We start from the raw sequence: 15,570 nt of genomic DNA, 5'->3' as shown, positions 1-15,570 counted from the left end.
TCTCTCTCTCTCTCTCTCTCTCTCTCCCTCAACTTCAGCAAAAATAAGTGCTTCAATGTGACTCTCCCCAGAAGTGGCTTCAGGCAAGCAAACCACAGGCACTTAAAAGTGACAGTTTTCAATAATCAAAACCTCATGGAAGGCTGGAACCAAAATTGTTGTAGTGTAGGAAACAGGGAGTCCTTGGCAGGCCCAGAGAGGGGAAGAAATCATCTTCTTCAGCTCCCAGCCAAACACACTCCCCTGCCCTACTTTCTTTAAACATGTCTCCAAATGACTGGCGACTTGATTTCTCTCCTGGAGTCTGAGGAGACCTTGCTGCCCAGAGGAAACCTCAAAACTGGTTCATTCCAAGCACTGGGGCAGGGGATATGAAAATGAGCAGTGTGTGTGAAGACGGGTCAGAAAAATAAAGAGAGAGAGAAAAGATTGGTAAAGTAAAAGGCTCAGATGACCCACCCGGAGCAGACACCCAGGCCTGGGAGACTGGTCAGCTGTGCCTCTGATCAGCTGTTTGTGTCCTGACCTCTGCATATGGAGAATGCAGACAGCCTAAGAGCATGTACATAATTACATCATCTCTCAGTCTAACTTTTATAAGCCACAAAAGGACTGTATACTAAAGAAAAGAAAAAAACAGTATGGGGCACTACAGAATATATTTCATCAGCCTGGCAGTGGTGGCTCACATCTTTAATCCCAGCACTTGGGAGGCAGAGGCAGGCAGATTTCTGAGTTCGAGGTCAGCCTGGTCTACAGAGTGAGTCCCGGGACAGCCAGGGCTACACAGAGCAACCCTGTCTCAAAAAATACAAAAAAACCACACACACACACACAAAAAAAATACACAAAAAAGAATATATTTCACCTAGACTAATTAATGCTCTCTCTCTCTCTCTCTCTCTCTCTCTCTCTCTCTCTCTCTCTCTCTCTCTCTCTCTCTCTTTCCCTCCCTCCCTCTTCTGTGTACACTGTAAAATTCTATATACAGGAAAAAATATAACAACTAAAGAATACAGGTATCATCAAACCTCTAAATATGTCAGAATACATATAAGAATAAATATGTTTCAGCAGATTGATAGAAATAAAGGAATGCAAGCCAGGGGCTGAAGAACCATTGCACTCCGGGATGACCTATGGTCGTTGCTTTGCTAAATGGGCAGCAGCAAACTGCCTTCGAGATACTTCAGTTTCCAGCCATAGATTAGGCAGCTCTCAACCCTCACCACAGAAAACTTCGTCAGGGTCGGTAGCAGTTACTCCAGAGACAGCTTGTCAAAGTGCACTGTGGAGTGCTCACCCATCCCTAAACAGGACATTTGTCTCAACCCCCTCCCAAAAGGCTCAGGGAACATCTTGAGAAAAGAGAAGAAAAGATTGTAAGAGCCCAAGGTCAGCGAAGCCTGCTGCTTAAGTGTGAAATCTGTGGCTGCCTGCAAGAGACCTGTGGAAGTTGAAGCCAGCCACTGTGTCAGCATGCGTGGCAGAGGCCTGCTAAAGCCCTGCTCCTGGCTGATGAGCCACTGACAGCTATTGGCTACTGAGATGGAGGGTTGGTTTTCTTTCGAGATTTGGGCCCTGGTAGATTTCTCATGCCCCGGTGAGTGTCTCTATACCATACACACAGAGACAGCACTAATTAGACTAGCTGGGTTATAAAAATGGAGCCTGAAGTTGGGAGAGGGATCTAGAGGTCTTTTGAGTGAAACCAGAGGTGAGTATCCATGTGAAATTCTTTTTTTCTCTCTCTCTTTCCCCCTTTTTTTTATTAGATATTTTCATTTGCATTTCAAATGCTATCCCAAAAGTCCCCTATACCCTCCCCGCCCCCTGCCCTGCTCCCATACCCACTCACTCCTACTTCTTGGCCCTGGCATTCCCCTGTACTGGAGCATATAAAGTTTGCAACACCAAGGGGCCTCTCTTCCCAGTGATGGCCAACTACGCCATCTTCTGCTACATATGCAGCTAGAGACACGAGCCCTGGGGGTACTGGTTAGTTCATATTGTTGTTCCACCTTAAAAATTCTTTTTAAGGATCAATTAAAATTTTTGTAAATCCTACCCTGTACCAAATGTGTCAGGACTGAATTAACCTGAGAGAATGAGCCTAAGTTTGTGATTATCTTCGTTTTGATGCCTGGAGGCTGTTGGGCAGCTGTCACACTTCTGAGTCAGACAGAACAGAACGAGGTGACAGTATTTACTATTAGTCACGTTGACTAGCTATTGGCTCAAGCACCTACCGCTTAGTCATATTTGGTGTGGTAAACAAAAATCCTAAAAACCCAATCGTGCCTCGTGCACACCTTCCAAAGCCTTCTCCAGCTGGTAAGAGAATAGTCACATCAACAAGATCTCAGGCAGGAAATCTCAGAACTTTAGGCAGCAAAGGGAAGGGAGGATCATTGGTGTGAGCAGGGAGCAATGTATAAAGGGATGGTGGCTGCTTTCATCCGCAAGGGCTCTGGCTAGAGGCAGAGCCCTTGATGGGCTGTTCAAAAATCACTGCTACTCTGTAGAAAAGAGAGCAACTTGTTTCTTATGCCCAGAATAAAGGGAATTCTGCCTCCAAGCTGCACAAGGGTGCTGTTTGTGATTGCATAGTCATGTCAGAATGAAAGTTGGCCATTCCTTAATCAGACCCCCACCCCACCACACACACACACACACACACACACACACACACACACACACTGGAGAAGCCTAGGGAGACAGTAATGCTTCCTGGACAACCTGCTCCATTAGTATCACCCTTAGATGGTGAAGCTTGTCCCATTAAAGATGGGCATATTCCATTTTGAGACAAATTCATAATGCGAAACTTTTCTGTCAGCTCAGAGCCCAAGTTTGACCACCTCTAAAAGACATTCGTTGATCAGATTTGCTATCTAGAGCCGTTCACAGGAAGCTTGTTCACACTGGTTGGTAGTCCTGGACCTCAGTGGGATTCTTCAGAAAAATACAGTGAAAAATTACATGGGACAGAATGTAGGTGGCTCATTCCCTCATCTGTAAAAGGGATCCGACCTGGTAGAATGACAGACATGTCACATGAAGAACTCACCACAATGCTGGAGAAGAAGAAGTGCTCAACACATGGCCGGGCTCACTAGCACGTTCTGAAAGCTGGCGGTTGAGGGGTTCAGTTACATGGCAAGATGTGAAGCTGGCAGATGTGAGCAAAGCCTCAGAGTCCACCCTTTGCCAGTCTGCCCAGTTCCTGGTTAGGTTCTACCCCATAGCCTGCAACTTTCTGGCATCATAGTCAGAAACTGAGCTAATACCGGTTATGATGCTAGAAATGTATTTAGTGTTGCCTAATGGAATCAGTAAGTCCAAAGACATAGATCCAAATTATATGTTAACATACAAACGTGATCTTAAGTTCACAGACACAGATATGTCCACATCTATAAAACTGGTCTCAAATTCTAAGCTTTCTGGTACCTTCTTTCAGAATGACCCCTTAGTGATGGAGTCCTTAAACACGGATAATGGAGATCGAAACTGGGCTCTGTCTTCATGTGGCCATTTCCTAGCTATGTGATCTTGGGCAACTCCAAAGTCAATTGCACAATCTGAGTCGCAGTTTCTTCATCTCTAAAACACAAAGGCTGCGCTAATGAGACCTCACTACCAAGTATAGACATCTGGGATTCAAAGTTGATCTGGATTTGAGCACAGGTCTTTCTTTGTCTGACTTACAACTTCCGTTTCCAAAGACTCAAATCCGTGGGTCTTCCTCAGACAATGTATACCAAGTCAGTTCCTTTGCTCCAAGCCCCTTAGCCAGCAAAGAATAAAACCAACCCGCAGGACTGTTTGCAGTCCTAGGCATTGGACTTCTGCCTCTGTTGGCCAACTTCTAGGTGACTGGGTATTCTGTTGGCACTGGGGCTGAAGTCTGACTGCTAGCACACATAACACACCTTCCACCTCCTGTAACCTGAATATAGGAAACAACACAAACATCCAAATAACCAGTCACCCGTTTAACTTGTCCACCTACAATATGACAGGACAAGGCCAGAAGGATTGTAAGAGCTGAAGGGGCCATAGGTCTGCGTGTTTGCTCACTGCAGAAGCTTAGCAGCCTCCCTCTGATAGTCTCTCTATATGTAAGGCAGCTCCTTTTGCAGAGTGGGTTAGTCATTATAGATGACCACAGTCATGTCTTCCATTCCTCGGCCTCTGTAGCGTTACCATCAACCTACTATCAAGAGGAGGAATCCAGCTCACCTCTCTTGAATGTTGACAGGCTAGTAACTCAGGTGCGGTCAAAAGAATGCAGCAGAAGTGAGTTCACTGCGTGTGAATTCTGCAACTACGTCAGGGACTAACAGTTTCCACCTGGTTCCCTCACAGAAACCCAGTCACCATAGAAGCAGCCTGATTGTCCCCAGGGAGGTCATGTGGAAGGGGTCTTGGCTGAGCTGTCAGCAACCTCTCCAACCCCCTCAAGGATACCACCCATGTGAGGTAAGCCATCTTAGACTCCACAAACATGCCCATTCGTTAACTGATAACCACTGTTGGAACCCGGTTGAAATAGACAGCAGAGAGGAATGATCTGGCTTTTCTCAAGTGTATGGTCTACGTGATGTATGAGTTGTGACAACAAAGTGACAAGCGGCCACATTCTAGTGTAGTTTTCCATGGAACAAAGGGTAAGTGCTCATTCAAAAGCCAGTTCCAAGGGACTGCTAGGGTCAGGGTGGAGCACAGGCTGACCATGTTTGAGCTCCTGGAAGATAGAAAGGAGACTGACCAGTGGTGGAAAATTAGATGGTTGGTGGGAGAAAATGCATACTGCAAACAACAGGTGACTGCCTGCAACAGGAAAAGAGCTAAGATTACTGCAAAGAACAAAGCAAAAAAACCATCTAGGGCCTGGAAGAGCAGACACAAGCATTGCCCCTCACATTAGTGTCCCAACAAGAACACTGGGGTGGGGGTGGGGGGACACACAACAATCTTAGGTCACAGAAAACACTCTACTTCAGGCTCTTTCCTGTAAGATGGAGCAGGGCCTATGTTTCCTCAAGGCAATATTGACACTTTCCAGAGTGTCTTTATTGCTAGTCCAAGATGATCCCAGGAGTGTAAGCACGGCACATTGCTCAGAAAGGACAGAAGGAAATAGGTAAGACATGGAGGAAACTCCTTCCCAGTAGGAAGACACAAGCAGAAGAGAAAGGTCCTTTGAAGTCTGAGAAAACTGGGAAAGAGGTGTACCGGATGAAGGTGACAGATAGACCTAACCTGTGTTTGAAACCTGAAAGCCAAGCAGAATAGAATTCCGATTCTTTTTAAGAAGCCAGAAGCAGAAGAACTTTGGTTCATCACAAGTGGGTCTGTGTGAGAACCTTGGTGCTCTTAGTAGGGTGGAGATGACAGAGAAGAAAGGCAGTAATGATGAGAAACATCGGCAGAAGGAACACTGGGTTTTTGGAAGTCTGCTCACTACTGGTCTCACTTAACAGAGTGTTTAGACCGTCCCCCTGTTCATTCAGTGAAGAATGGGGGGCAAACTAAGGGCTGGGCTAGGGCCACCAACAGGAAATGGATTGGCCCAGTTGAGGCTGCAGTTGGAAGGAGAAGCCAGAGAAGGAACCAGGGCAGGTTCTACTTATCATCTCCCAATCTCCCAATCTACTTTGCCAAGGTCCTGAACTCCACTCACTGGTGTTCCAGTTTTCTTGGTGCCCCCAGCCACCCCCACAGTCCAGCGACAGATGTGGCAGGATCCATTCAGATCATTTGGGGTGGGTCCCCCACTGGTTACTGATGATTTTGACTGTCACCCAGACATTCTGAACCAGAGAGTGAGAAAAAAAACTAAGTTTGGCCAAATGGAGGACTGGAGGACAGAGGACACATTGGCTAGAACATTGGCTGTCACATACCTTAGACATTAGACTATGGTGTTTCCCAACCATGGATCCCAGTAGTAGTGACTCTAGGACCAGGCAGATATACACAAAGCTCTGAGGAAGTCGATGAGTAACCCCCAAGTCAGCATACACACATCTAGAACACTCCCTACCATTCATCAGGAATGATCCTAGAAGGCTAGAAGGGACAGCCAGAGGAACTAGAATGCGTGTCTACCCTGAGGAATCTGATGAGCACAAGAGAATAACTTGAGGCATCTGAGACAGAGGTAATACATATTAGCAGGCTGAAGTTGCTTCTCTGTGGATAGGAGACTTGGGAACAAAATGAGATTCTTCTTACAACAGTGAATAAGTACACAAGAGGCAGTGACCACAGTGAGTAAAAGGTTCCTCTATACTGAAGTTTCTCTGTACTACATCTATATATAGTAGAACTATTTTCTTCTACAATTGGTAGGATGTCAGCACAGATCTGACAGATTGTATCCCACTCTCCAGAAATTATGCCCACCTAGAATGGCCTGTCATCTAAGAGTTACCAAGGACAACAGCTAACATGGCCTTTCCTCTGAGGGTCATTGAGCCCTACATGACAATTATCCATGAGAAAAAATAAAGGTGAGCAGTAAGCACACAATCACCACACACACATACACACTCACATACATGCGTACACACTCATCTACACACATGCACACACACATAAATACACATACATGCACACATACTCATATACACACATACACACATATAGACACACTCACATACATATATACACATGCACACACACTCATATACACATACATACACACTCCCACACACATACATACACACACATGTACACACAGTTACACACACACACATACACACACTTGGAATCCAAGAACTTTTTATCTATACTGTGTGGGAAAATCCTTTGCCATAAGAAAATGTAATCTTTGACTCGAAGCTACCGCAGACTTATTGTATTTTCCATGGGCTCTAAAACCCTTGCTCTGCTCAAAAGGCTACATTCCCTTCTCATGCTGAACCCTCTAGCTTCTCTCAGCTGTAAGACAAAATCACCACTATGTTCCTGAGAACATCCCTAGGAAGCTTGCAATCTGAAATCTTATGCCCAGGATTTCCCTCCCAGCCACTCCAGCTAACATAAAGGAGCAACAGGACATGGCTGATACAATAGACCCAGGTTCATTTAGATGAGGTCTAAACTCCAGCTGCCAGTCCATGCATCTCTTCCAGCTTTGACTGTCTCAGTGGACATGAGTGAAAACACAAGTGCTTACATTTCTAGTAAGTTCCCAAATGATGCTGTAGCCACGAGTCCAGGGAGTACACTTTGAAAACCACTTCCTTAGAACAGAGAGGAAGTTTCGTGTCCTGAATATCCTGTAGCAAGCCTTGTGTACACGCAAGCACACACACACACTGAAAGACAGAGACACAGAGAGAGGGAGAGAGGGAGAGACAGAGACACACAGAGAGGGAGAGAGAGAGACAGACACAGAGAGAGGGAAAGGAGAGAGAGGGAGAGAAGGAGAAACACAGAGAGAGAGGAAGAGAGAGAAACAGAGACACAGAGACAAAGACAGATGTAGAGACACAGAGAGAGGGAGAGGGAGGGACAGAGAGAAGAAACATCAAAACAATATTAATTAAGCAGATGTTCTCTGCAAATGCTGCTTTGAAAATGGCCTTGAAGGCCAGAAGTTATGAGGAATCACCAAGATCTGGCACAGTTGACCAAACATACGCTAGCAGGAGCAAGAAATGACTGATAGATACTGTGTTAAGCTTCGGGGTGTTGTGGGTACTGCTACATCATTTCTTGGGTTAGTGCACACAGCAAAGAGAAAGATTTGTTTCCTATTGCAGTGAAAGCAATAACCACATACTCAGCAGATTAGCCTCGCCTGCTGTGGTCCAACGTCTAGGCTCATCTTAGAGGGTCTGTCTGCTCCAAGTCCTTCCTGGCTATAGCCCAGGCTCAACCGGGCTATGTTCCCTTTTGAGCCTCTGATCCTTTCCCAAGTTTACATGACGGTTATGACTGCAGTACTGAACTCCCTGCTATTTTATCAGCTGAAGGCCAGAAGTCAAAGACTGCCGAGTCTCGAGCCTGAAGCCTCTCTCTAAGGCCAACAGCCTATGTGACACTGCTTCAAGTCTCTTGACTCTGACCTCCAGACCTGCTCACAAAGAGTAAGGCTCTTACATGAGATCCACCAACCTGTTCTTCCTTTAGCTTAACTAACTGAGCCTGAAGTGACCCACAAAATCCTTCATCCTTACTACTTAAGGTAGTACACTAAGAGTACTATATAATACTATACAGTACTAGTAGTACTATATAAGGTAGCATGTCTGTAAGTATTCTTCTGTTTATCCACCCCAGCCTTACTCAATGAGGGGATTCTACAGGGCATGAATCAGTGGGTCTCATTCTACAGTCCTGCCTGTGCACACATGTAAAACATCTGATGACTACAACCTCTCGAACATTCAACACTCGTTTACTCATTCCTCACTCCCAAGGAAGGTCTCTTCCCTGACTCTTGAAAGCTCAGGTGCTCACAACATGATCAAGACGTGTGAGGAAAGCAGATGCCCAGATATCTCAGGAATAAAAATCACCTGCGTGTTTACAAGACTCTCGGGAGATGCAAGAAGCAATGATCTCACAAGTTCCTTGTCCCCAGATAACTCCCTCTGTCCTGGGCTCGCTAATGAGCATGAGCCTCATCTAATCTCCTAAAAATATAGTCCTCCAAAAGGGCTCTTCCCATACAAGCAGTTCCAGCGTGTGATTGACTCCTTGGGCACACGCCCACATCTACTGAATCTGAAAAAAAAAAATCTGTGTGGGCCAAGCAATGCGTGTCGTAGGCAGATATGGTAAAGGCCAAGTTGGAAGACCTGATAAACATAGTAGTGGGAAGTTCCTTGAAAAAGCACCCACATCTGCCGTCCCTAGAGGCTGGTGCTGCTATCCTGGGGTATGGGAGGAGGGACGTGATCACGTGATCGCTCCGGTCTCACTGTCAAAAAGTCGGACGTGGTCACGTGATCGCTCCATTCTCGCTGTCAAAACAGTAGGATTTGAGGGTGAGCTGGGAATGAGAATGGCTTGGGGAAGCCCAGGACAACCTGCAACACACGAGGGAGGGTCCATCCCCGCAGCACTACCAGCTAAGAGAAGGAAAAGAATACATTGAGGCAGGTGAGGCTCAGAGAGGCCTCAGGGAAGACATTCTTCTGCACTTATGCCTGTAGGAACAAGATGCTGATCCAGAGAGCAAGCCTCCAGGTAAGGCAGAGCTAGAGGAGGGTGAGGTTGATGGAAGCCGATATGGAACACGGACGGAAGCCAGCAACATCCCACTGCAAGCAGGGACTGGGAAGGAAAGGCCAGTCTTCTGCCTCTATTTACACAGTAGGAAACCCAGAGAAAAGCTCTGGCCAAGATCACCCTGTGTAAGGAGGCTGAGGTCAGAGACATATAAGCTAGGGCTCAGAAGAGGAAAAATGGGCTTCAAAAAGGAGTAGGGGACTGAAGAGAAGAGACTTTAAGTAGCAGGGGAGGGGAAAAACAGAGCATTTATCTAATAACTGTGTGTGCCAGGCAGGTCTTAGAGTGCTGCCCAGTCTGCCTGGAAGCTATGGTTTCTGAGAGGCATCAGGTACATTAAAAAAAAAAATCACTCTGGGAAAGTCCCCAAAGCCTTCCAACGTGCTCTGTGCTCTGTCCCAGATGGTCAACCTCCCAAGGTAAGAACCCAGCCCACTCCCTTCCTCCAGGTGAATTCTAGATGCTTGTCTGTCCCCTGCTACCTGGATCTGTGGACATTTGATAGCAGCTCTCTGATGTAGTCCCCCCTCCCTTTTTTTTTTTTTTTTTTTTTTGATTTTTCGAGACAGGGTTTCTCTGTGTAGCCCTGGCTGTCCTGGAACTCCCTTTTTTTTCTAACAGAGAAAATGAAGTAGAAAACGACCAAGGAATAAAGTGACCTCCACACAGGTGAGGAGACCGCTCACCCAGAGGAAGCTAGGAGACTCATAGAGGGTTGCCTGAGGACCCATTAAAAGCAGAGCTGATGTTCTGACTGGCTTCCTGGTGTCTCCCCCTGCCTCTTTCCCACCTTCTTACCTGGAACTGTGTATTCTTGTACCTTGCTGCTTCTTGCCTGGCTGGGGAAGGCTGTTGGGCCAGACTTTCACCTTCTGTGATGTCCCAGCAGCCCCCTCAGGGATTTATAGGCTCCTGCTTGTGGTTTCCTAACTGGCCTGTGTCACTCACTCTAATTGGGTGGTGGTGGACACACCTTTTCCCTGTTCACGGGGAGCACCCTGCTCATGGTGCTTTGTGCGTACATCCTTGCCATATGGGGAAGTGGCCTAGGAAACTCTGAGTTTCCTTATTTGTGTGTGTGTGTGTGTGTGTGTGTGTGTGTGTGACTCGCTAGAATGGCATGGCTTCCAGCCAAGAACACATTTTAAAGTGATGCTGACTGTACATGAAGAAGTTGTAAACAGTTTCACAGGCAAGATTTCACCCCATCCGCTGGATGCTGCTTAAAACCCAACCATGGTCCCATTAAAGAGAAAAGGAGGGTTTTTAATGAGTAGGACATAAGATCCCCACTCCCACCCCCAAAGAACTCTTCTTGACTAGAAGGAGGATTAAACGGATGGGCTTGTTTTAGGGGGACCTTAGTTTGGTTTTTTGTTTGTTTGGTTGGTTGGTTTTGTTTTTAACTTTTTGTCTGAGTCTTTGGAAGCTGGGAACACGCTGCTTAATGTAGAGAAAGTGACGTTGCTAATGTGAGTAAGTTAAGGATTTCCAGGTCCGGAGACAGGCTCGGGTTTGGTGCTTCAGGAAAAAGTGGTAAGACAGCCAAAGAAGGAAGAGGATGGTGTGTGCAGGGCTGCAGTCCATGAGCCAGAGAGCCACAGAGGCTGGACAAAAACCCAGGGCATGGATGCTGCCCTTGTGGCTCCAGGGACCCTGCATTGACCACAATTCATTCTAGCCCACTGAGGCCCATGCAGACCTCTGACCTCCAGAATGATGTAGGAATAAGAACAAATGCAAATCTCATCCCCTGCCCTCCACCCCTGTCTTCATCTTTCCTCCCCAAAAGGAGTCTGAAGCCCATGTTTTCTCTCCCTGTCCTTAATTTGTGAAGTATTTATGAGAAAGAATTGTTTGTATGACAGAGTCCTTCTGTTGCCCAGCTGACCAGAGTAGGGCTTAGAATTCTCAACCACATATTGTCTCACTGTGAATTTTATCCTAGGTATTTGATGACCATATTTTCTTCCATCAAAATCACAGAATTTGTATCTGCTAAAGACAAATGAATGGTAAAGATAATGTGTCAGAGTATTCAGAGTTCAGACCATCCCCTCAAACTGGGCACGCATGCATGATGTTGGTGGCTCACACAGACTGTCTTCCAGTCACCTTCCTCCACTCTCTGGGCTGCATGTCACTTAAAAGTACCTTGCCACAGGGTTTCCAGGGGTGGCTGCTGGTTTCTGAGCCAGAACCACATTGGGTTTAATTGAGGAGGAGTCTCTACCTCAGCATTTGCATCAAGCATCTTGGGTAACAGGCATCTTGAACCTCAAAGGATCTTGGTCATTTCCCATGCGCTGGTGGGGAAGTTGAACTGAACATTCTATTGCTGCTGGGCCCATGAATGGAGATGGAGGGATACAGGAGAAGCAGTCATTGTACCATGGGTCCTGCTGAGGCTTGTTACTGTCACTACTAAGTTTGAACTTTAGTAGTGGTAGTAATGGTAGTAGTTGTTCTTCTTCCTTCTCCTCCTCCTCTACCTCTTCCTCCTTCTCCTCTTCTTCTTCTCCTCTTCCTCCTCCTCCTCTCCTCCTATTTCTCTTCCTCCTTCTCCTCTTCCTTCTTCTTCCTCTTGTTAGGATCTTACGTTTATTCCCTAGCTAGACTGGAACTCTCTATGTAGACCAGGCTAGCCTTGAACTCACAGAGATCTCCCTGCCTCTGTCTCCCAAGTTGCTGGGATTCCTGACATTCCCAAACCAGGCCTTGAGCATCAGGACTTGGAAGGATCATTAGACTCTATGACTGCCTTAGTTAAGTTTCTCATGCTATGATAAACACCACCACAGCCAGCTCCAGAGGAAAGAGCTTATTTCCGATTACAGTTTACAGTTCTTCATGAAGAGAACTCAGGGTGGGAACCTGAAGCGTGAACCTGGAGATGTACTGCTTACTGGCTTGTTCTTGGATTGTTCTGACTGCATACTTATATTATCCAGGACTGCCCTTCAGGGTTGACAGCCTGTCCCCTGCTGCCTAGTGAGATGGACCCTCCCAAAGCAATCAATAATCAAATTCCCACACAGACTTGCCTATAGGCTGGTTTGGTGGAAATGTTTCCTCAATTAAATAAACACTCCTCTTTTCTGATATACCTAGGTTTGTGTTAAGTCAACAAAACCAAAAAGCACAATGATCGAGTTCTTCCAAAGACAGAAAATAAGATGGAGCAAATTACTCTTTGGTCCACAGTTCCTCTTGAGTGCATCTGGCATGATCTTCCTTCTCCTCTGAGGCTCTCTTAAGCTGTGTGTCACCTTTGTTATTGAGTGAATGGGATCCTAAGTTAGGCAGGTCCATGGAGTGATGGAGTGCAGGAGTTAGCTGTTTCCACGGAGTGATGGAGTGCAGGAGTTAGCTGTTTGCATGGCCCTTATGCTGGGATGGTGGTGGCACCTGGGAGACCTTCCTGTTGGAGTGGATCTCTGCCTTGTATATGTATTTGACTTGAAATGTAGAGCTTCCTCCTACCATGAGTTAAGAAAGCTGAAATTAAGAAACAAAAGCAAGCAATCTTCCTTCAAGAGTCCTGAGAAAAAGAATAAAATGGATGTAATTTAACACTTACCCTTTGCCCTACAAACTCATTTGGGGGCAGTTGTAGCTTCATAAGATCATTATCCAGTGTGCTTGTTGGGTTTTATCAACTTGATACATGTTCCAGGGAAGAGGGAATCTTTGTTGTTGTTGTTGTTGTTGTTGTTATGAAATCTATTTTTTTACAGTCCAGTGGTCATCCCCATCCCAGTCAACCCTCCTACAGTTCCTCATCCCATTCCTCCTCCCTTGTCTCCAACAGGATGTCCCCACTCCCACCCTCCCCACCTGACTAGCCCCCACCTACTCCCTGGGGCCTCAAAGAGGGTTAGGTGCTTCTTCTTTCACTGAGACCAGACCAGGCAGTCCTCTGCTGTATATGTGTCAGGGGCCTCTTATCAGCTGGTGTATGCTGTCTGGTTGTCTCAGTGTTTGAGAAATCTTGGGGGTCCAGGTTAGTTGAGGCTGCTGGTCTTCTTATGGGGTTACCTTCCTCCTTAGCTTCTTCCAGCCTTTCCCTAATTCAACCACAGGGGTCCTCCATTTCTGTCCATTGGTTGGGTGTAAGTATCTGCATCTGGCTCTTTCAGCTTCTCGTTGGGCCTCTCCTTCGGAAGAAGGAATCCTAATTAAGAAAATGCTTCTGTACGATTGGCCTGTAGGCAGGACTGTGAGGTATTTGCTTGACTCATGATTGATCTGGGTTGTCCAGCTTCTGGGCAGGTGGTTCTAGAGAGTAAAAGGAAGCAGGCTGAGCTAGACGTGGGGAGCAAGCTTTCCGGCCTGTTTCCGTTCCTGCTTCTAGGTTTCTGCCCTGACTTCCCTGGATGATGGAATGTGACATGAAATCAATCATTTCCTCCCCAACTTGCTTTTGGTTATGGAGTTTTATCATAACAACAGAAACCATAACGAAGACACCCTGTATGAAGTTATATACATGATCAAATTCACATAGCTAACTCAAACACTTTGCTGACCTCAGTTTGCTCTTTTTCATCTGGAGGTTGGGTTGATTGTGTCCGAGTATCCACTCTCGGCTTTTATTTTTATTAGATACTATTTACACAGCCTGAAAAATTGAAGCTCTAAGGATTACCTTCTTTGCTGTCAAAAAGACCATGAGACTTGAAAAAAAATATTTTTTGTTTCATTTTTTTTTAAGTTACATGTATGTGTGTGTATCTGTGTGGGGCTAAGTGCACGTGGACGCAGTGTCCTCTGAGACAAGGAGAGGAAGTAGGATGTCCCTGGAGCTGGAGTTGGACTTGACATGGGTGATGGGAACTAAATGTGGAGTAAGAGCCACTCTTTGCTGAAACACCAAACCCGAGCCTGTCTCCCGACCTGGAAATCCTTAACTTATTTACATTAGCAAAGTCACTTTCTCTACATTAGGCAGCGTGTTCCCAGCTTCCAAAGACTCAGACAGTGGCATCTTTTGGCTCCATCATTCAACCTCACATAATCTCAAACCTTCCTTCCAGTGTTCAGTCTGTGCTTTGTGGTTCTAGATCGAGCCTTGGGAAGATGACTCCTTTCAGGATGTCCATAGGCGCCTGGAGTCCCAGCGTGGCTCTGCGTTATTACTCACTGGAATCCCACAATTCCTTTCACATCCCAGGTTAAAGTTGAACTGAAAGTGGAGAAATCCAGGAAGTTTTACTTTGCTGTTCAATTCCAAGAAAATCTGGTACTCGCTGTGGAAATATTTTTTATGTTCTTGTTCCCGCCTCTTCTTATTCCCACCTTAGGGTTTTCAGACAAACTGAGGAAGAATGGGGATTCCAGAGGGACCCCCCCTTAACCTTGACCACCCCTGATCACTCTCACACCAGCACATCCAAGACCCAGGCCTTGATGTAAGGGCGGCTAGAACCTTGTCTCATTTCAATGCCACCTTGGACCCTGAGTTTGCCTCATCAATCCCACAAAGTCTTTTCTACAACCCTGAGTCTCCAGGGTCACCAAGTGGTCTCCCTGCCCTTTTCTGAATCCACTGTGTCCTTCACGTGAATCAAACACTAACTATCCATCGCAATGGCGATGAGTTTACTTGGGAATGGGTGTCAAGGTGGGAACGCAGCATGGTAAATAATGTGGGAATTTAAGGAGGTTGAGCCAAGGAGCAGCTTTAAAGGGAAACAGGGGAGGCTTGCATAAGTTATTTGGAAATAATAATGCCCGACCACAGGATCAATAACATGCATGGCTTCAGTCAAATTAAACAGGAAGTTGTTGGGTAGAAACATGCATATGTGTGTGTGTGTGTGTGTGTGTGTGTGTGTGTGTGGTTGTGGTAGCCTCTGTGGGAAGTGTTGGTTCTAGAGGAGACCCCTGTGACAGTTCTGGTTGAGGGTTATATGCCCGAGACCTCCCCCTTCACTTCTGTCCCACTCCATTAAGCAGTTGCATTGTTAGCATTTGACAGAAATGGCCCTAACATATGGAGAGCTGCTCCTCCCCCTTGCCCTTCTGCCGCTGTTGGGCCTATCCAGGAAGTAAACCCCTGAAATGAAACTGACCACTGACTGGCCACTCACTGCCATGGGTTCTGTACCCTCCACTGTGCAGGGGGGAGAAAATTTCCCTTCCCTTAGTATCAGAAAATGGATATTTTCTCACGGTGGAGAGTCTAATTGCTATCTCATTGGCTCCCCTCGTCTTCTAATAGAAGAAAACATTCTGAAGAACTGAGTTGACATGACTCATAAAGAGGTTGGTGCCTGCGCGGGCACACATACACACACACACACACACACACACACA

At 46.3% G+C, this 15,570-nt stretch overlaps 1 protein-coding gene and 1 long non-coding RNA gene across 4 annotated transcripts in view; one reads left to right on the top strand and one right to left on the bottom strand.

Annotated features, from left to right (window-relative positions):
* Il1r2 (interleukin 1 receptor type 2) overlaps positions 1–10,156 on the bottom strand; it is a 40,452-nt gene extending 30,296 nt beyond the window's left edge. Inside the window, exons 1-2 of one of the 3 annotated variants that reach the window (XM_029481405.1) lie at positions 8,411–8,747; positions 5,986–5,993 (exon numbers count right to left, since the gene is read on the bottom strand). The gene's annotated coding sequence lies outside the window, so the exon portion shown is untranslated. Of the gene's footprint in view, positions 1–5,985; positions 5,994–8,410; positions 8,748–10,050 lie in introns of those variants that run through there. The other 2 variants (XM_029481408.1, XM_021172924.2) reach the window with 2 other exon arrangements.
* Positions 8,971–15,570, top strand: part of LOC110302138 — a 9,403-nt gene continuing 2,803 nt past the window's right edge. Inside the window, exons 1-3 of the long non-coding RNA XR_002378779.1 lie at positions 8,971–9,210; positions 9,530–9,671; positions 9,874–9,921. This is a non-coding gene — a long non-coding RNA (uncharacterized LOC110302138). The remainder of the gene's footprint in view (positions 9,211–9,529; positions 9,672–9,873; positions 9,922–15,570) is intronic.

The sequence above is a fragment of the Mus caroli genome, chromosome 1 (genome assembly GCF_900094665.2).
Source record: "Mus caroli chromosome 1, CAROLI_EIJ_v1.1, whole genome shotgun sequence".
Classification (NCBI taxonomy): Eukaryota; Metazoa; Chordata; class Mammalia; order Rodentia; family Muridae; genus Mus; species Mus caroli.
The sequence above is the reverse complement of the archived record's forward strand: the minus strand, read 5'-3'. Positions and strand labels throughout refer to the sequence as shown.